This window comes from Vicugna pacos, chromosome 25, assembly GCF_048564905.1.
Source record: "Vicugna pacos chromosome 25, VicPac4, whole genome shotgun sequence".
NCBI classification, from domain to species: Eukaryota; Metazoa; Chordata; class Mammalia; order Artiodactyla; family Camelidae; genus Vicugna; species Vicugna pacos.
In genome coordinates this window covers 19,712,001-19,733,143 of record NC_133011.1, presented here as the reverse complement: position 1 = coordinate 19,733,143, position 21,143 = coordinate 19,712,001, and the positions used below count along the sequence as shown (strand labels likewise).

General features: G+C 34.2%; 1 long non-coding RNA gene across 4 annotated transcripts in view; it reads right to left on the bottom strand.

The window, feature by feature from the left end:
• LOC140689280 (uncharacterized) overlaps positions 1 to 21,143 on the bottom strand; it is a 668,228-nt gene that overhangs the window by 613,307 nt on the left and 33,778 nt on the right. For all 4 annotated transcript variants that reach the window (XR_012064172.1, XR_012064174.1, XR_012064173.1 and 1 more), the window contains exons 2-3: positions 9,108 to 9,156; positions 6,240 to 6,272 (exon numbers count right to left, since the gene is read on the bottom strand). This is a non-coding gene — a long non-coding RNA (uncharacterized lncRNA). The remainder of the gene's footprint in view (positions 1 to 6,239; positions 6,273 to 9,107; positions 9,157 to 21,143) is intronic.

Here is a 21,143-nt window from a genome sequence, read left to right as displayed (position 1 = left end):
CCAGCACAATGTCCCAGTCATGTGGATACATACATATATTCAGTAATTTTCCTTTCTATTTCTCCTTTTCCTCCAGTGGATCCCTATAATCTTCTAAATCAAAAGCTAATATTAAATAAATATTTATTAAATTTTAGATAGTTTAATATGTTTAATATGTTTGTTCATATGAGAGAGTCCAGTGATGTAATGGCAAAGAATAAAAAAACTCTTATTCTCCCTAATACCTGAGAAAGATGAAAATGTGTAATATCTGAGGAAAGAGATTAAAAATAGCATACTGAGGATTCAAGCAAATCGATTTTTTTCAAAACTACAGGAACTCTGTTCCAAGAGGAAAAACAAACTACTCAAAGCCATCTAGCCATCAAAAATAAATAAGGAAACAAATGGAACAATGAGAAACTAACATTTTAAATATTGATATTTTAATACTAAGCTATATATTCTGATTACCTTTTGCACATTTTTACCTTATAGGTATGATCACTAGGACATTTCAGTTGAAAACACAAAGATAAAGGTGCGCGTGCTAAGACAAAAATGTGTAGTTCTCTTTTAAGTGCCTATGTAGAATAACCCAGCATTTATAAAGTGAGCTATAGAGTTTTTAAAGTGTCTCCCAATGTGGACCTGAGGCTTAGACCCTCTTTTTAGAATAATCTCCTTTCCTAAATTTCAGCCACCTTCAGTGGCCATTGATTTCCTTTACGAGGAGCAATGAATGGTTGAGTTGCATAGATACGTGGAGGCTAAATAACACACTGTACAACTCTATTGATTTTACACAGAAGAGTAGAAATCGGAGGCACGCACACCACGGTAGGAGAGCATGCTCTTACAACCCAGCATGGAAATTAGTGTAGGCCTTTGTCATAAAACCAACATTGCCTCTTGTTACTCGTTGAAATGTTGGAAGAGTGCAATATGCCTCCAGTTAACTATGAAATAAAGTATCTGCAGTATTTCCAATATTGTCCCTATATCAAAACACTTTCTCTAGTACAAAAGAACACAACCGAATAACACAAATATATAGAACACAATTGAATGCACATTATCACAGCTGAGTTAAATACACCGGTCCCCCACTAACACTATTTGAATTTCAGTTACTGGGCTAATTACACAAAGACAAACTTTGCTGCTAGCTCTTCTGCCCACAAATCACCATGGAGATAACAAGATCATTGACCATCTACATCAGTTTCTTTGAAGTCTGTCCGTGATTGCTGTCCAGTTACTAGAAGTCTTATCAGGAACAGTATTAAGAGGAAATTTGTTAGAATTTAGCAAGTGGTAGTCAGATGATGTGGCTACTGAAATAGATATTTTAATAGTGCAGTAATACATAATGACTTATTATAAAGCATGGCCACATAAGTGAGTGGATGGGGCTGGGTGGAAAACCAGAACTTAGAAAAAAAAATCAGAGAAGTGAGTGGCTATACCAGATACCAGAGGAGTTATCTCTGAGGATATTGAACACATTCTTAATAATAATAATTGGAAATGTGGTGAAGAAGAGCAGTTGGGCAAATGCTAAAATAAAGAAATTAAAGGGCATGGCCTTTAATGAGTATACGGGGGTGTTGAATTGATTACATTATTCTTGATAATCAGCTACATTGATAATATATTAATATTAAAGTTCTACTGAATATTCTTTGAACTGAGCATTTGGCCGCTTTGTACAGTAAAGTATGCAGTGCTGTGTCAGGACGTTGTAAAGAGTTATCCTTATAGGTGTAGCTGGGGTCTGTGGACCACTGTCGAATTTTTGTTCAGTATTCAACCAAGAATAAAAATGATGTTGCCCAAAAGAGAGAGCTATTTAACAAGGAATTAGAACTGTATCAAATATGGAGGTTTCCTTCAATCCAGATAAATTCTCCACATTAGTTTTTGGTTTCCAATGAAACTTAAAACGTCCTTATTAAATGGGATCACAACAATTCTGGGTCTTGTTTTTATAAACAATCAGCATATTCTAGGTTGACTCTATTAGGGGCGAATAATGGAACAGAGGAAATGGTAGAAATGTCAGTGAAAACAAAAAGCAATCTTAATTCAGAGAACCAAGAGGAAGGCACTTGAAAAATAAACACAATTCCTCTTGGTGTGAATAACTGATTTGCAGGGTAACTAAAAGGAGTTTCATTTCATTTTCACGGTATTATTTTAAAACTTATTTTCCAAATAAGAGCAGTTTGAATAATAAAATATTTTTAAAATCAAAACTTATCTGAATATAATTTACTCTTTGATGTTCCAAATAAACTTGAGGATTTAGACGTAACTAAAATCCTTCTTTAATACATTATTGTGCTGGGAATGGAAGGGCTGTGGTGTGGGCTCTTCTCTATCTGCCCTGTCTCTTCTGAACAGAACACACATTATGAGATTCCTATAAAAACCTCTAATTTAGTAAATTAGTCACATGACTAAGCAGTAGCTGCCAGCATCAATCAAATGTTTCATTTGTCCTTTTGAAAGACATTTTTGTTTTCCCTTTTAGTCAGCTGCCTTTGTGTGATATACCAATCAATGGAGAATACCAATCAAGTGATTTTAAGAATATTTCTTTGTCCATTTGTGTATGGCATGGGTTTTTTATCTGCATACCAGTTAAAAAGATGGAGTGAAAAATCTAAATATTAATAAAATTCTTAATTCTTAGTTATTAAAATACATATTCATTTGGACAAAATATCTCAAAGGATGAAACTGGAGCAAAATCAAGTGGCAATTCTGTGAGGTTTCACAGAACACATGATTCCCATTCTGTTTTTGGATGGTTAATCTGTATTTTCGTGACATACAGAGAGATTAGAGGCTAAAACCATGGAGATTTAAATAAAAATACCAATGCTTTGCACTTTAAGGGAATACTGGTAGTTAGTACAAGTTCCTGAGAGTGGAATATTATAAACTGAATATCCCTCTCTTCATTAGAATAAGACTAATATTAAAGCAAAATACAACCATATCATATTATATTTCATATTTTAAAGGACTCCATTAGAAAAAGAGTTTTGTAAATAAAATATATTTATTTTATTTTAGCATAAGGCATAACTGTTGGCACAACTCAGTGGAGTTCTTTAAGTTTTTTTTTTTTTTTAAGAGTTTATACATAAGAGGTAACAACACCCAGTAATGCTATGAAATATATTGTGCAGTCTACTTTTCAAATTCACTGAAATAATAGTTTTCATTGCTTTTGTTGAACATTTATCTACTTTGCTTTAGTGTCAATTTTTCTTTAAGACTCTCAAATATGGGTATTTATTAAAAATATATTTTTAATTAAAATAAAGGTGTGGAGTATAGAGAAGATAGATGGCCAAAATCTACCAATCACAGGTTAACACTATAAGTAACACTTTATATTTAGAAACATTTTATATAAATTTACTGGTCTAATACTTATAATTGATTTAGTTTAATTAATCATAAGATAAAAGATATATATTTGATACATATTCCTTTATTATATTCCAAACAAATAATCCTCAATCCAAGTTTTATGAAGTCTTGTTCAAATGTTGTCACTTTGGGCTTACATGAGTAGACATTGCTTAAAAAATCAGTAACTATTCAAAATGATAAATGTATTTGTCAGTAGTATCATTATGAGTACCAATAAAATTTTTTAAAAATTTAGATTTCTATAAATGTTTAATGGATATGTTTCAGATGAGCTAGGAGTTGCACATTTGTCTCTTCTAATGTGTCATCATATAGTTACTAATAAAATGTTTGTATAGTTTTGCCATAATATGAATCAATATATTTAGAACAAAAGAAAGTAAATTAGGGCAGTATTATGTAAGGGTTGTTTTAATAATGACAGTACTAATACTACAAGTTTTACCTGACTTTTACTGAGTGTTTCATACTTATTAATCATACTCTGACTTGTGTTTTACATCGTTTTAAAATTCAGCATTAATAACATGAGGCAGCCATTCTTATTCACATTTTATAAATTAAAAAAAAAACTAAGACTATTTTTAACAATTTGATCAAGATAGTCTTGTTAGTAAATGATGAGCTGAAGTTCCATTCACACTATCCAAATTCCAAGTTTTACTAACTTCCTTACTGACTCTGTGTAAATGTCACACTGCTTACTTAACCTGATAATTCTTAAATGTTCAGGTAATACTTTCTCATTTATAATACTAAATAAAATAGCATTATTTCCTAAACAAATAGATAATACTCATTTTAGAAACAGGAAAATACAAAAACACAGAAATAAGAGTAATCATCTATTTTAGCCAATCTAACTTTGAATGTTAAAATTTTGAGGGACAGTCTTCAGATGGTTGTATTTTGTAATATTTACATACATATCCACTGAGCATATTTGCCTGTAGAGTTGTATTGGTTTGATAAAGTTGCCATAACAAAGTAGCATTAACTGAATAGTTAATAGAGTTATCATGCAGCACTTCTGGAGGTTCAAATTTCAAGATCAAGGTTTCAGTAGGGCAAAGCTCCCTCTGAAGGTACTAAGGAAGGATATGTTCAAGACCCGTCTCCTAGCTTCTGGTAGTTCTCTGGCTTGTGTCAGCATAACTCCAGTATCCACATGGTATGTGTGTGTCTTTGCAAGTGTGCCTGTGTCTAAACTCCCCTTGTTATAAACACACCAGTCATATCAGATCCGGGGCCCACTCTACTCCAGTATGACCTCACCTTAAGTAATTGTGTTTACAATGACTGTTTCCAAATAAGGCCACGTTTTACCTTTAGTGTTTCTGAAACTTATTTCAATGTTTTTTCTCCTGATGACTATGTTTTGTTTCTCAAGACAGTTATGGATTTCATAATTTCTATGTCACACATATATTATATGCAGGTATACATATATATGAGAATAACATAAAGATACATGTTTGTGTATTATATGCATTTCATGTATAAATAACACACATGTGCATGTGATTTTTAGGAATTTGAGGTAGAAAAACAATAAGGCAAGACTGCTCCATTGTCTTCTTGATCTTTTCCCTCATCAGTATTCTGAATTCCTTACATCTTTCATTATACTTATTTAACACAGTTAATTTTAAAAAATTGTCCATGTACTTAAATACCAATGGTAACTACAGAATACAGAAATTTTAAGACTTTCAAATGATTAAGTATCCAAGTCTATCAAAGTCTATCAGAGTGGTTGACAAGTAGTTATCATCTGCAGATGGTTTTTCAAACATATTTAATAATTTAAAAATTAATCAGGTTACTCTGAACTGGTTCAATTATAGTTTAATAAGTATTCGTTTGGTGTCTCCAGTAGAAATCTCAATTGCTTAAAGGGAGCTTTCACGGCTTCTTACACACAGCCTATTACTGTCCTATCCAATGTACATCCAGTAACTCTCAATATTAATACGGAAATGTTCAATAGACATTAACTGATCAGTTAAAGCAACTGAGGAAGTAATACCTTATTGCAAATATGCTTTAAAATAATTACTCACATTTTGCATCTCATAACCTGTAATTTCCAAGTTGAATTTTGAATTTTATATGTAGTAAGTTTGTTTTAATAACTATGAAAACAGTGCTCTTATGTAATTATTCAAAATTAGATTAAAATATTTTAGCTTTTGCTTGATTCACATATTTAAGGGTGTTTAGAAAAAGAGCAAAGCATCAATTAGCAGAGGGCTACACAGCTTGTAAAACACTTTAAAAAGCTACTGGGAGTTCCAATCTCCATAAAGAAAGCCAATTCAATGTTAATGAAGCCATTCCTAAGAAAGGCCTAGGGAATGTAGCAGAGAAGAAAGCTTAGAGGGGGAAAAAAAAAGTATGACTTGCCAAATTAGTAGCTTAATCACTGGAGTAGGTAACTAATCTCTTATTGGACCAGAAATACCATGGAGTGGGTCAAAGCTTATGCAGAAATAGCTTTCTGCAGTCTTTTTGTTTTCTCCTTAGAAGAAAAGACAACCAAAGTAGAGCCTAACAGGAATTCACCTAAGACATTTTATTGTCCTCTATGCTGCATGTAATAGAAAATGCTGTCTGTAAAATCGTTGGTGTATACATCTATGTCAAGCCTTGATGCCCAAAGGAAACAGCTGAGTCAATTTCAGAGGCCTTTCAGCAAACATGCAGTTACCCTAGAATTACGCCACGGATCCGAGTCCAAAGAGATGATAATTTGTTACTTTAAAAGTCAGAAGTCATTTTGATAGATTTATTTAAATCATACATACGATTTTGGAAGGAGGACACTGTCAATCTTCAGACTACGGAGAAAGAAGCAGAATGAAACAGAACACTTCGGCAAGAATTTTTTCCATTATAGTTACAGATGTGAAATGCTGATGTGGGCTTGTGCTTTGCATTTCTACTGTCTTTCTTTGAAAAAATAACTTGCTAATTATCTTCTTTTCTCAGGGCAATGGTGGGCCACGAAAGAAGTGAGTCTGATATGGCACCAGGCCCCCACACTAACCCACCCCCATTTGGCAAGACTAACTTCAAGTTTATCATGCATTTAACCACATCATCTCAGGATAGAGTTTGTAGGCTGGGTTCTCTGCTCAGTCTGTGAAGGTACTAGTGGGCTGTGATCTCTGTTGAGTTACCTGTTCTCCCTGTTGGCTGTCAACCTGGGCCACTTTTAACTCCTAGAAGCTATTCTCATTTCTTTCCATTTGACCTCCTGCATCTTCAAAGCCAACAATGGTGCATTAAATCTTTCACTTGCTTTAATCTCTGACTTCCTTCATCTCTGACCTCTGGATTCAACTTTAAAAGGCTCAGGATGATTAGGCAAGGATCACCTGGATAATTTATCTTCCTTGATCATACCATTCTCTTTATCTTCTTGATTTCTCCCCAGTCCTTCCCATGGCTAGAATCTCTGTTTAAGTGTTACTTCCTCAGAGTTTCTTGACTATTCAATCTAAATAAAAATCCTCTCTGCCCACTTTTAAACAAATTATCTACATTTTAATTACTTCAAAGTTTTTCATGTATTTATGTTTTCATTTGTATATTTATCAGTTTCAAATCACTAGAATCAGAGGAGAATCTTTGTCAAACCTCAATGCAGCTTTATCCCCAGATTATAGAATGGCAGTTTAACATTTAATAAAGCCTTAGGAACAAATATGCAGTTCCCAAATTTATCATTTATGAGAGTAAATTCTTCCTGAATACAAGCCAGTGTTTCAGCTGCTGCCTGGACAGATCTACCTTTGTGTTCTCCATCAGCCTCAAATCTAACCTGCCAGAACAGAAGTACTGTATTATAACCCCAACACCTTCACCTCTATCTACCCTACCCACTTTAATTAATGACCTGAGAATAGGGAGGGGGGCACAGTAATCTACAGCAAATTAAGGAGCTATTTAATCTCTTAACACAAAATGTCTCTTTCCATAAATGCTGAGTTTTCTTATTTTTTTCTAATCTTATAAATACTATGAAACATTTGACCTTGGGCAACCAAGTCACCATGTATTGCTTCTTGCATTAGTTCCAAACTGTTTAAGATGAGTATCACTCACTCAAAATAGGAGTTTCAAAGAAAACTTGAAGATAGACTATGTATGTGATTACTGTAAAAAGAAAATCTTAACTCTAGTTCTGCTTAGACAGTAGGTTTTGATGATTTTATAAATATATTCTAACTCTAGAATTCCAGTCAAATAATAGTTTCCAAATTGAGTGGGTAACAGGAAGTGGTAGCTATGGAAAGCAGAGTTACTGAAAATAGGGAAGGGATATTAAAAATAAAATTTTAAAACATATGCTGTTGACTCTTGAGCAACACATGTTTGAACTGCTTGAGTCCACTTACATGCAGATTTTTCTAGTGAATTTAGAACTATATGATCCATGGTTGTTTGTATCCACAGATGCAAAACCATGGATATATAGTCTTTGAGCAACCAGGGATTTTGATATCTGTAGTGGGATCTGGAATCAATCCCCCCAGATACCCAGGGACTGCTTACTGTACATTAGTTTTTCAATATTCAACAGAAAGTCAAAACTACAAATTAAAAGTAATTTCCTACAATAATATGATCAAAGCTGGATTCTCAACAACTAGTATTATTACTTTTAACTTATAAAATAATGTATACTACATCTAAATATAGAAAGATCTATCAGCATAGATATAGACATTTATATCTACATTTATGTCTACAGTTATAATAGGTGTGTGTTCTTCCTTTGAGGCACAATAAAAAAATCAAATATATTAAAACAATTTAATTTTCAACACAGAACTTAAATCCTAAATTTATCTCAAATTTAGCAAAGTTAAATTGTCTGTTTAAATAGATAATAAAATGAGTCTAAAAAGTTATTAATTAGCTGGAATTCTACCATCAAATGCTTCATTTCCCCCTTTTCCTGTTTCTCTTCATTTAACTTGGTTTTTTGCACTTCAGTTTTTTATATTAATGTTGGCATCACTCTTGCTGAAGATACTTTTTAATTCCATAGTTTACTGGCCATGAACAACTTCTGGAGGATAACAATAAAATATTTTCAAAGAGGAAAGTGCAACACAATGGCATGCTTCTGAGCACATGATTCAGTTCTGAGACTTCAGCTCAAATATAAACTTATGCTTGACATTTTTTTTCTGTATAACCTGAAAAAAGTAATTTCCCACTGCTAATCTTTGTTCATAATTGTGCATCAATGATTGCTTCTCTATCCTAGAGTAAAGGTAGATGTGAACTTCTCTTATTATTTGTGGCAAGGCATACTAACCGTTATTAACATCGTAAAGATAGATTCCCAGAATTATTTTTTACTTTATGGTCAGGATATTTGTCCCTCCTTTTGTGCCAAAACCTTCTGTTTATTCTAAAAGAAGGTGGGCCCACAAATTATATAGGTTACATCATGGAAGTAACACTATAGAGAACCATAATGCTATAGGGCTGATAAACAATTTCATTACCTACCATATTTTGAGCTGTTCAACAAAACATTTTATGACTTATTCTAAGCCCATCTTTAGGTAAATGCATTAAACAAAAATCAAAAACTGGAATGGTCATCGTAAGTTATCCTAAAATTACACAAAGAAGTGAGAAGTGAGGAAATTCACCTTTGTCGGTTTCTATACACAGCCACAAAAAGAAGCAGCACTGTGTACCCTACAGTGAAAGAGCAGAGAGAGAGAATTTAGAGATACATGCCTCAATAAAGACTACAGGTCATTTTTTTCTTTTCTCTGTGGCATGATTGAACAGAACAGACCACCATTTCTAAGAAATCCCACTCAAATTCCTGAAATTCCATCCAGTGAGTATAGAATTCACAGGTTCACTTATTTGGGTTTAAGAATGCTATCTTTTAGAGTCTCCTATTAAATTTTCATCAATTCCTGCAATGTGATTATTGCATCACACTTCAGGAAACTGAGGGATGAGATACGAGGGGCAACCAGATGAAGGACTAGATCCAAACCATCCCGTCGGCTGAAGATGAGGTATCACCGAGGAGTCTGCCAGGCAGCCAGGAGACAGCGTGCTGTACTACATGCCGGGGGCATGAGGTCTCCATTGCTTGAGCATCAGGACAAGACATGTGGCCAAGGGCCAGAAGAGTATATGTGCTTACTAATTCTGCTCAGCAGTGGCTTAGCAAGATCCACTACCACAATGCAGGCAGTGTGAACAGATTAGAAGCTTAAAGGAAAATTCTGCCTAGTGTTTTAAAACGTGCAAATCTTTCTAATAAACATTACCGTATTTGAGGCAGTAAAAAAAAAAATGAGGCTATGCCATAAATGAGAACTGTGTTTGATACAGATTTATGTTGAACTTCTAGTGTTAATATTACTATATATGTAATTTTTGTTAAATAATTATACTTCCTTTATATGCGGTTTCCCAGTTGGTATAAATGAGGATAATGACAGTAACATTAGGCAAACCGAAAGTAAATCTGAACTTAGGTGAGGACAGACTTTTTTTTTTTTTAAAAGAATGTTGCAATAGAGAGTAAACTCTAACTAAAATATCTGCAAGCATTTCAAAATTAAACAAATAACAAAAATCTTACAGAGAGACAGATAAAGGGAGACGTAAGCAGGACTAGTAGAAACTTTGTCAGGGAGGCAGCAACAGTGAGGGTGAGCAGAAAACATGACTGGGTGTCTTAACAGGAAACAGTTCTCCTTGTGTCAGCTAATTCTTGGAATGAGCTGTTAAGGGAGCATGCTGAATACCTCAGAGCTTACTTACGCTTAGGGGCAAGTCAAAGTTCAAGGCTCTGTGGGGCTATGAGAAGCCTAACAAATAGTCTGTTTGAGGCAAGTAAGTGGGTAAGTGACAGGCAATTGTAAGCATTTGGTCAGGGAGCCGGAAAGACTACATGAGACATGTTGCTCCATAACGTCAGCTATTATTATATGATACTTTTGAATAGCATGGGAATATCAAGGTATCTTTGACCCAATTTTTGAAAGTACAAGTGAAAACATAGGATTAAGAGGCCATCACTTTAATGACTTATGTCTGGCCTGGCCTGCACAGAATCAAAGTTTCTCCTTTTTCTCTGGTAAAAGACAGTGATTCAGTTCAGCTGATTACAGTGTAAACCAAAGGAAAAAATTATCAAAATGCTTTAAAATACTTGGTTTAACTGCAGCACAGACCCTGCTTAAGAAGGAATTTTACAAGTGTTTTGGAAGCTGAGCTTTTATTATGTCCATGAGCTTTTATTAAATCCATAAAAATATTCCTATTATGGCAACATGAGATATGATTTTAAGTGTTTCACTTCCAAACATGTTTTTTCCTCAACTTATAGGTATAAAATATCTTCATGTTGAAAATGGAGCTATCACAACTTCCTAATTTGGAGGAACGTTTCCCACGTGATCCACGTGATCCTTCTAAACCTCCATTCTGCATCCATAGAAAGCATTTATCGTCTTCTAAATAGAACATCTTCTGACTATTGTGTTTATGTAAATATAGCCTTCTAAATGAAATGAGGATGTCACTTATTTAAAATTTGAAGAACAATATTGAAAGGAGAAAACAAATATATATGTCAAACATTGTAAAGGAAGTATAGTAGTAAAAAGTCAACGAACTTGAAAAATTTTATAATGGGAATATCCTTGGTTCTTAGGCAAAATGCAGTTCTGAAACAATTATAAGCATAAAATGGCAAATCTAATATTAATAAACAAAAGTGTTCTTTAAATGAGTGTCATCATTTCAGCACTAATTCTGTCCAAAATATATTTGGTATAAATGCAGGAGATTGCCACTAAAAATTAGCTTATGAACTCCACTGGTATCAAAATAGGTCCCTGTTATGTGAGGCACCACTTCTGAAGAGCTCTATTTATAGAATCGTTGAAATGAGATTATATAGTGCGGAAACAAACTGCTAAAAGTAGAGGAGCTCATTTAACCTGTTTCTTAGAACGTTTTATGAATTCTATGGTTCTGTAAGAGACGAGGCCAATGTTTAGCAAAAGCCATTCCCCAAAGTCAGTGAAAGAAAAAATAATTCTCTCATCATAGAATCACCAGGAAATGCCAAGAGGAGGGAGAAGTCAACAAGACACATCATACAAGATTCTACTAACACGAAAATAAGTCATTAAAGTAGATAATTTGTGTAAAACAATTTGCTTTCAATTGAGGAAAAGCAAATATTCCCTGGAGGTATTTTGATGAAAGTGCTATTATTTAAAATCTAATTTTTAGGCAATTATAGATTGACATTGAAAAATATCTCCTTTTAGAAATATTTTATTCCTAAGAAAACATAAACAAATCTCTGACTTCATAGGCATAAAAGACTAGAGACATACACAAATAGAGTGAAAAATGGGAAAGGAAATATAAAACTATTACATAAAAATATAAAAAAATCACAATACATAACAGATTTGAGTACTGTTATATTTGTAAATTTATGTTAGAGGGTAGCTTGAGGTGTTTAACAGTATGCTACTACATAATACTAAAGCATTTCAATGACTTTAATATCCAACCTAGCCAATTGGTTAAATAAAATACCTCTAGCTTAGTTTCTAAGTTTTATACATGATCTTCTTACAGACTTTAAATTTATAAAAATGCTAAATAAGAAGTGAAACCTACAGGATAGAGCATTGGTAATTTTCTTAATTATTTATTAAGATTTATATATGGAGTTTATGTGAAAAACACTTTCATATGTTAATATCAGTGGTCATTAGTAATTAATTTTCTTCCCTCTATATTTTTTTCTGTATTTTAAACAGTTTTAAGTTAGTATATAGTTTTGTTAAATCGATTAGAACTGAGAGGAGAAAGGAGAATCCAGTTCTCAGGGTCATGGTCTTTAGAGTCAAGACACGCTCGGCTTCTAGAAATGCTGATACAACAGACATTACTAATGGTCACCAGTATCCAGCTGTCCTCTCCTCCATGCACGCAAAGGGCTACAGCTTACAGTGCTGCTAGGTGGGGCTGGCAGGCGGGCTGCGGCGAAAGTGGCAGATGTCACTCATGGAACAAAATACAGAACTGCAGGTATAAGCTGCCCCAGCTCCCTCTTCCTATTCAGGGGTGGATGCTGAAGTCATGTATTGAGAAGAAAATGTTTGTTGTTTTAACATACTGATATCTAGAGAGCTGTTTGTTACTCAGTTTAAACTTAATCTGTACTACCCTATATCAAAATTGGTATTGGAAATTATGATCTTTGCTAATAAAATCTAATATAGGTAGCATTGATGTAGCATCCTGGCGAAATAAGTAACTTATTTTCACCCACCAAACCTAAGTTTTCTTATACGTAAAATGATGTTACAATTATTACTTAAATCGTAGTATTTTGAGTGTCTAAATAGGTCATGTAAAGCACTTAGCACAGTGATTGACATTATAAGCATTCCAATAATTTTAGCTATCATTAATATATGCGAGCTGCAATAGCCTCATCTATTTCTTTCTTTCTTTTTTTTTTTTTAAGAGTTCAAGGCCTGAGAAATTGAATGATGGAGTTTGAATAAAGTAATTGAGCAAAATGAGGATTCTAGAGTGTAAGACAAAGACCTAAAAGTGACTATAAACTCCTACATACAGAACCCAGGGGAACAGATATATTTGGAATCCTATTCATCATGAGTTTAGTTACCTGAATCTGCTTCTCATATCAAAAGAGGCCAGTCCAAGAACATGTCCTGCAAGGCAGGGCCAGGGACTGTCTCCATATTGGACAAATTGGATAAAATTTTCATAAAGCATAAGTGGCAGGAGGCAGAGGGGTCATTTGAGCCAAAGTTTTTCTAGGGAGCCATGAGTCCAAACCAAATAAGTTAAATATAAGCACAATTTTCAAAAGACAAAAGTACCAACACAAATGAAAGGCAGATCCAGGATTCAAGAAATAGCCAGAATCTGGAGCTGAAAGACATGTCCTGAACAAGTGAAAAAGGATCCACATTTAGTCTTTCCTAGCAAGGAAAACTAGGAAGAATAAAGGTTATACTCCTATCTTTGAAATTAAAATTATTTGCAATGAGAAGGAATTTATATTAGCTTATAACAGTAGGCTAATAACTAAGTTTCACTCATACACATGCACACACACACACACACACACACAAATCAGGAAGAGAGTCAACATCCTTCAAAGTAAAGGAGAGAAGGAAGGAAATAAGTAAGCCAGCATTGAGAAGAGAATTGATTAATGATAAATGTTACAAAAGACTATATTATTAGAGATTTGAAAACCTGGAGAAGGACAAGAAAGGACAGGGCTTGTTAGCAAATTGAAACTGTTATCAAACTGAAAAAACAAATACAGTCTAGGGCCTGGTAGGGCAGCTTGAAGTGCATGAGAATACAGTAGGAAACAAATTAATTAACTGACTGAAAATCCAACAGCCCTAGATGAAGCATCAAGCTGAAACCACTGCAAAATGGACAATCAAATATGATGTCAAATATGCTGTAGATCTGACGTAGCCTCTTAACATCCACTGACATTTCATTTGTACAGGCCACCACTATCTTAACCTGATTTAATGAAACAGTGATTCACTTGGACTCTGCTTCTATTCTGTCCCCTTCCAATCCATTTTCTATATATATTGACTACAGATTCCATTTTAAAGGTAAACTTTGCTTCCAGTTGAAGATAATGGACTGGGTACACACATGTTTTTAATTAATTCCAAGTAAAACTGGGTTAAAATAATGGCATAATATCGATTTTAATTCTATATGTTAAAAAAAGAAGAAAGGATTTCATGAGATATGATAACTCAAAATATAAAATTGAAAATCAAGAAAAAGAATCAATAAGATGTGTAAATCTATGTAGAGAGATTTATTATAAGGAGTTGGCTCACATGATTATGGAGGCTGGTGAGCCTAAAACTTGCAGTGTGGGCCCCCAAGCCTGAGAACCAGAAGATCTCATGGTACAGTTTCAATCTGAGGAATGGCAAGCTGAAGACCTAGGAAAGCTGACAGTTCAGATGAAGTTCAAAGGCAGTCTGCCAGAGGATTCCCTCTTGCAGGATTTTTGTTCTAATCAAGCCTTCAACTGATTGGATAAGGCCCACCCACAATACGGAGGGCAATCTGCTTACTCAAAGTCCATTGATTCAAATGCTTATCCCATCCCAAAACACCCTTCCTGTTGACACATTTATAAAATTTACCATCACACATAATAAAAATAAGTACAATAAATATAAATAAGTACATTGGTAAGTGAATCAAAGCAGAGGATTAGCAATCTGTTTTTCATGAGAAGCCTTATAATTCATGAAGAAACCCTGAAGAAACTCAAAATATGTATCTAGAAGAGTAATCAGTGGGTGAAAATAAAAAAAATCTTACACAAATTATGTTTATGAGTCAATGAGAATGTTTCTCCTTCTCTTCTCAAAAGCTAATGTGTAGAATTATCAACTATCAGGTGCTTACTCTCTAGAAAATAAAACGAGAATATATAGTAAGAAAGACTGTTTTTCTTAACTCATGATATTTGAACAAAGTGTATGGCATGTACTAGTGGGAATGTTAAACCTGCAAAGAGACCCTGTGCCTTCAGGAATTTGGGTATGTCTCAAATAATCTCCAGTTCTTTGCTTTCTCATCTAATAACAGGCATAACACTGATGAATGCAGATCTGCTCACAGAGATTCCAGAAGCTCTAATACATTTTAAAGGGACAAATAAGGATTCATATGCATGTGCAGAATGTCAGCAATATAAATTCCAACAACCAATAAACAACAATAACAAAAATGATAAGAAAAGAAACATTATCCAAGAAAAATAGAACTATTAAAGTAACAGATTATGGTCTTTTGAAATATAAAATGAGACAAAACATAACATACATGTAGAGAATAAATTTAATATATAATCCTCCTGCTAATAAGAGTTTCAGAAAGAAAGAAAATAAAAATATCAAACAAAGAAAATCAAGGAAAAAATAGTAAAACAGCATTTCCCAACTCTTCAAACTAAAACCAGATACAACCCTGAATAAAGCAGATATAAAGAACTTTATAAGAGATTCTAAAGAGAAAAAGGAAATAACATGCACAAAGTTACAAGAATCATAATGGTCTCAGGTTTTTAATCAATGATATCAAGTGCTGAATGCAGTGGAACAAAAACTTCAACAGTTCTTACAGATAATATTGAATGTAGAATTCTATACACAAATTATTAATCAGATTTGAAGAAACTGTAAAGTGGCATGTGTGTGTGTGAGAGAGAGGGAGAGAGGGAGAGAGAGAAATACTGTCTCAGAACTTTAACATTCTGCAACTTCCTTCTGAGGATGTTATCTGAGGGTATACTCTTTCCAATAATGAGGAATATACAAAGCAGGAAGAGGAAGACAGAAGACATGGAGCACTGTTGATCCAACTCAGGAGTTATAACCAGCCTAGAAACCAACTGATTCAGATTGCTCTAGGAAGGAAGTTGCTGAAATAAGAGCAAATTATAGAAACCAGATAGCAGGTGAATGTACAGACATGATAAACACAGAAAAATCAGGAAAAAAATATAATAAAGGTAATGGGAGCACCATTTAAAAATTACCAAAAAGATGCTCAAGAAAGAAAATATTTCCATGGCATATTTTTGGCTCTTTAGCAACAAATATTTAGGAATTCATTATAACTTAAGCTTAGTTACTGCTCATAGAAAACACAAGTCAAGCTTAAATAAAATTTTGTATCTGAAAATCAAGATTATTATCATGTAACTTGCACTTGGCAAGTCACAGATGACAGATGATGAAAGATCAAATAAGGAGGTAGAGGGAAAAGGAGGTGAAGGAGAATCTATGAGCAAAATCATAGGGATTCAAGGTATAATTGCTATAATTCATAAAATGTGAACTAGCTTTTAAGCATATTATTTAAAGTTTCAAAGATAACTACAGAACAAATTGAAAAGAGGAACAAGAGAAAGGGGTTGCAGTAAATTAGCTAATTAATTATTCAGCACTGGATAGAAAAACTAATAGATAATGTTTCAAGTCTATATATATCATTTATAATATTTATAAACTGTGGTGGTTTACAAGATTAAATTTGACTATGTTTCCCAGAATTTTCCTTCTCATATGTTTCTACTAAGGGTGGGCCAGAAGTAAAATATTTAAGATACCATTGGATGGAGGAAGGGGAGCAGCAGCCATTCTGTAGCTCATACACACTGCAGCAGACCTGTTGCCTCACCTCACTGGTGCGAAGCAACAGCCAGACTGTAACTGCCTTACTGGCCCCTGGATCCTCCTTCAGCATCTTTGACTCTGGGGACAGGAGTATATTTTTAGCTCTGTGATGGTTGGCCCAAGCTGCGTAGGACACCACCACACCACCAGGGCCTTGAAGAACTGAGTTAGTTTCTGTTTGCCTCCAGAAGCTCCAATTTGCTCCTGATCTCTCCCATTTTCTATCCATCCTTCCGTCCCAACTTCCCACCCTGTGGACTTCCGGCTCCAATATCAGATGTGAAATAGCAGCCTTCCTGAGACTGGTTAACCATCACAATTTCGTATGGTCAAACCCTCTAGGAAGTCAATGCCTATCTATTCATACATATCGCCAAGAGATACTTCTTCTCTTGATGAAGACTCATTGATACATTAAGCCCAATTATTAAGAGGTATAATTAAACCAATTACCATGATATTTGTGATTTATTTTCAAATAAACAATGAGATATTACATATGCCTTAGTTTAAGCTACTTCCCAGGACAGTTATTTGTCCTATTAATAGTCAATCCATATTATTAATTAATGCACATTCCAAGAATGTTAATTTTGCATTAAATAAGGAAAGCTATACTTCAAAAGTGCTTACTACAGTTTGATTCAGTGTCCTTCACCTTCAAGAAACATACAATTGCTTTTACAGTAGAAATTTTCTCACATTAGTGAAATGTAGTGGCTTGTTAATTCACCAAATATATACTAGAAAGATTATCATTGGTGAAATCAGCTATATTCAAGATATTTGCCATGGTTAAAAAATTTAAGACATAAACTCCCTTTCCTTGATAAATTCAGTATAAAACTCTACTGAGTAGTCCACTCTTCCCCTTCTAGAATGTGCTTGCGGCATTATACTGTATCTAGATTAAAGTTTGAAATATTTATTTTTCAAGATATTGAACATAGAGTTGATTGAATTCTTCCTTTATATCAATGCTTTTTAACCCTGGGTAATTTTGCCTCCCAGGGAATATTTGGCAATATCTTGAAATTTGGGGTTATCAAATTTGGGGGCAAAGAAAAGGCAAGTACTACTGGCATCTTATGGTAGAGGCCAAGGACATTGCTAAACATTCTGTAATACCCAACTCAGCCTTCAAAGAGTTACCTCAAACTTTGTAATAAAATACATGATCAGAGCATATTTAAGGAAAACGACTGAGGCTTATTTCTAGCTTTAACTAAAGGATCTATTAATTATCTTTCTCCAAGCTTCCTCATAAATATCTTTCAAGGCCATTTTACAACCAACAGAATACCTCTAATTAATTATTATTGGTTAGAATGTTTAGGAATTGGAATTCATATACTGCAATGGGAATATAAACGTGTTCAAAATAACTTACAAAAAGTTCAGAGAACAATTAGCCAAAATTAAAAATATTTTAATTTTGTAATAAGTGTTACAAAGGAATCCAACAAAGGTAAACAGGCATATAGGCATCAAATCACTGTTTAATTGGCAAATACTGTTCCTTAAAGGTACACACCATACTTGTTCACCTATCATATTTTAGGTTCTCTACTGGATAAGATACACATTAATGACCAAGAGAGGAAAAATTCCTCTATTCAAAGAGCTATAAAAGTAGTGTGACAGACAGACACTGATCTGATTAAATTAGATCATGTATATGTATAAACATCTCTTAAGATATATGCTTATCCAGGGTTTTACTTAGAATTCACACTATTCTCTCTGGGGCATACAAGGTTGAGTCGGCAGAGTAGATAGTCATGCTGTACAAAACAAAACCTAAGGCTCAGTTAAGGCTGACACTCATACAGAATCTCAGTATGAAAGCCCAATAATCAGAAAGCCCAATTATGTCAGTTCGGGTGACAAGATATGATTAGATGAGCAAGAGATTTACTGCAGGAGGGAAGGATAAGTGGATACAAAGAATCTCAGACTGCAGCGCAGTTCTAAGAAAGATCAGCCAAGCCCCTGAGGAGTCTTGGAGCCACCTAAAGGAGTCCTTTCTCTTGCAGGAGTGGGTAAGCACTGGCATCACCACCCTGCTCAGGCTCCCTGAGGGCAGCCAGCAGGAAATACATCCTCACCAGAATGATGGCTCCAGAGCGGCACCTCTGGGGAGCAGGCACCTCCCAGTAGGAAGTCTGACCGGCACATTTTCACTGCCTCTCCACAAATCAAATGGCACGGCTCCTACTTAAAGCATTGAAATGTCATTAGGCTCAAAATGAAAATCAAACTCTAGAATGTCTCACAAGGCTCTTTGGAAATGAGCGCTTGTATTTTCCTTCATCAAGTTTCTCATCATTTCTCTCTGATACCTTATTCCTCACTTTATCAAACTTCATGCTGTCCGTCCTGTCCGTGGCTCCTACAACCTCTAGGCTTCTACACACACCATTCTTTCCAAATGAAATAATCTTCATTTTTACTGACCAATTAAAAAGAATCCATACATTTTAACTCACCTTACTCTCTGGAAATTTCTCTCACTCATGAAAAGTAAATTAGTTTTATGTCACTTTTCATCTCTTAGACCTTGTAATGTGCTCTAGCACGTTACCTGCCATAGCATACATCATCTGCCCATTTGCATTTCCTTCTCTGTTAGACAAAGAACCCCATACAAAAGGCATCCTATGTCATTCAGTGATGATTCCTAAATATTAGCATAGCGACTGGCCTGCATTTAGTCAATGTTTGTTGCATACATGAATATAGGAACATATTAATTAATTGACTTAATTAATATGCACCTAGGTAGGTCAGTGTGATTCTAGGGGCCAAACTTGGGTGTTTGTAAATTGTCCTCACTAGATATCCAGAGAAAGGTGGGCCACTAAATATGGTAAAATCCATGCATTAGGAAAGTGAGACAGCTGTGGGTGCCTGTTCTTTCCCTGATCAAAGGTTACCCTAACGTAAGAGTTGGAAAACTTGTATATAAGGTAAACAGGGGTCCCAGTTTATTCTTGGTTTATACTTGTTTTCTTGGCTTACTTATTAAATTATTACCGTTCTGATTCTCAATAGTGGCACAGTTTGGACAAAAATCATATAGTCTCCCGATCACATATGACTGAGCTAAAAGCACAGGATATCTGCCTTAAAGTACAGGAATAACTAAATTCATTGTGATAAGGACATAGTACATGAAACTGATAAAAACGCTTCTTGGGAAGGAGAAATAGACAAGGGATCCCACAAGTGAAAACTAAAAGGATAGAGAGAATAGTGATTATGTTTAAAAGATCATAATCTTAAAGATATGATATACATTACTTTTAGATTTAAAATGCTGGTCACGGTGCTGTACAACCTTTAAAGGAAAACAAAAACCTCCTAGTAAAGGATGTTATGTTGCATTTAATGGTAATTTATTGAGTTAAAAACTAAATCACAAACATTTTAGTATTGTACTTATATTTTCATAGAACAAGTGTTAAATTCTCTCACTTTCATTATCTAAAAAGAAGTACTGCTATAGTGTAACATCCAGACAAAAAGTAACCTTTTTTTAAAAATTGAAGAATTATGCTTAAATAGAATTACTGTGGTCTTATAGCCCGACTGGTGCCTTCTGAATGAAAGAAATTTCTCTATGTAGGAGGAAAAAAACTCAGAAGATACTGATATAATTAGTCCTAGAAACATGCTACCTACTGCACACAGAAAAACAAAATCAACACAAAATTTAGTGAAAAATACAGCACAAAAAGAAATGAATATTCTCAAGTGTGTATGTATACAAATTCCTAATTCTACATTTTGAGACCCTGGAGAAGAGGAAGAGTGTATTTTTTATATTTCTGTATTAATTCACTGATTTTTTACAAAATCTTTTTTTTTTTCATAAGTCATTTAAAAGAGACAGCTGTAAACTGGCAATAATGTGCTAGTGGGTATTACATAATATTGTGGTTAAGAGCATGGACTTTAAATCCAGATGCTAGAATTGAAGTTGGGTTTCATAAGAGGTCTTACTTCAGGCCATTGTTATGAGTATTAAGTGAGTCATTATTGTAAAGGGCTTGAAGATACAAACGCATGCTATGGTTGCATGAATAAGTATTATCGTCATGATTACTGTTATCATTACCGACATGAATGACCTAGGCTTTATCCTCAATTTGTTCCTGGGATAGTGGAGGAGATAGATAAACAGATATATCAGAAACAGTGGATTAGAAGAATTTCAGAGCCATAAATATCTCTACATAGCATTTAGCAACAAACGCTCAACAAACGATACCTTGCTCACAGTATCACTGATTTAGACCAAGGGTTGTGCTCAATTGTCTATTATTTTCTATCATTCAAGTAATTCTAATAAAGAACAAGTAAAATGTTTCTTAGCTTCATAGGATTCAGAGTTGCATTGGCACTTAATTTTTT